Below are 1,611 nucleotides of genomic sequence, written 5' to 3' on the forward strand. Positions count from 1 at the left end.
AGGCATCTGCTCAAGTGCTTCAGCTAGAGGGATATTGATTTCCAGCTTCTTGAAGGTTTCAATGAATTTGTGGAAATGTTGGTCCTTAACCTCCTTGTTGAATCTCTGAGGATATGGCAATGGAGGTGTGACGCTTTTTCCTATGTGCTGCTGTCCTTGAGTCGTTTCTCTTGAGCTATGTGGCTGGTTGTCCTGTTCTGTGAGTTTCTCAGTGCTTTTGGTTGGCACCACAACTTGCTCCTTAGCTTGATCTTCTTTTGTTTGCTTCTCATCCTCTGTTGGTTCTTTGATGCTCTCTTTTTGCTTCTTTGTAGTGTCATTGTTGCTCATCAATATCCTCCCACTCCTTAATTGTATTGCCTTGCATTCCTCCTTGGGATTTGGGATTGTGTCACTGGGCAGTGAGCTTGAAGGTCTCTCGATAGAGATTTGCTTGGAGATTTGCCCGATCTGCCTCTCTAGGCTTTTTATTGATGCTTCTTGGTTTTTGGTCGCCATTTCCTGATATTTCATCATTTTGTCCATCAAGGCCTCCAAGTTTGTGAGTCTTTGGGATTCAGGTGGTGCTTGTGGTGGGTTGTGAGTTGTAGGTGGTGGATGGTGGGCATTTTGGTTCATGGGTTGGTTATTGGATTGGTATTGGTTGAGGTTGGGGTAGTTGTTTTGAGGTTTCCTGTAGGTATTTTGGTTGGTTTGATGCTGGTTGTAATTTTGGTTGTTTCTTGGGTTGTTTTGGTTTGAGTTCCTCTGCCATGGTTGTTGGTGGTTTTGAATGTCTCCCCATCTGAGATTGGGGTGATTCTTCCATGAGGGGTTGTATGTATCACCATAGACTTCATTTGAATTAGAATGCATATACTGAACTTGTTCTTGCTGTGGCTCTTCTTGAACTTCTTCATTTTGTCCCCATGTGGCTGATGGTTGGCTAGTGTTGACTGCTGCAACTTGGAGGCTATCAATCCTCTTGGTCATTTGCTCAAATTGTTGTTGAATTTGCTACTGCATTAATTTGTTTTGAGCCAGGATTGAATCCACTCCTTCTAGCTCCATTACTCCTCTTCTTTGTGATGGTTGGCGGCTTCTTTGATGAGCAAAGAAGTACTGGTTGTTGGCCACCATATCAATAAGTTCTTGAGCCTCTTCTGCAGTTTTCATGAGTTGCAAGGAACCTCCAGCTGAGTGATCCAAGGATTCCTGAGACTTCAGTGTTAAGCCTTCATAGAAGTTTTGCAACTTCTCCCATTCATTAAACATGTTAGAGGGACATTTTCTGACTAGAGCTTTGTACCTCTCCCATGCCTCATAGATGGGTTCAATCTCCATTTGAGTGAATGTTTGTACCTTGGCCTTCAACCTTATAACCCTCTGTGGTGGATAAAACTTGGCAAGGAACTTGGTTACCAAATCATCCCAGTTGTTAATGCTGTCCCTTGGAAACGATTCCAACCATTGAGTGGCCTTATCCCTGAGAGAAAATGGGAATAGCATCAGTTTGTAACTGTCAGGAGGCACTCCATTAGTTTTGACAGTGTTGCATATCCTCAAGAAGGTGGATAAGTGTTGATGCGGGTCTTCAAGTGATCCTCCACCAAAAGAGCAATTGTTCTGAAC

Source organism: Arachis duranensis, unplaced genomic scaffold (assembly GCF_000817695.3).
Source record: "Arachis duranensis cultivar V14167 unplaced genomic scaffold, aradu.V14167.gnm2.J7QH unplaced_Scaffold_83519, whole genome shotgun sequence".
Classification (NCBI taxonomy): domain Eukaryota; kingdom Viridiplantae; phylum Streptophyta; class Magnoliopsida; order Fabales; family Fabaceae; genus Arachis; species Arachis duranensis.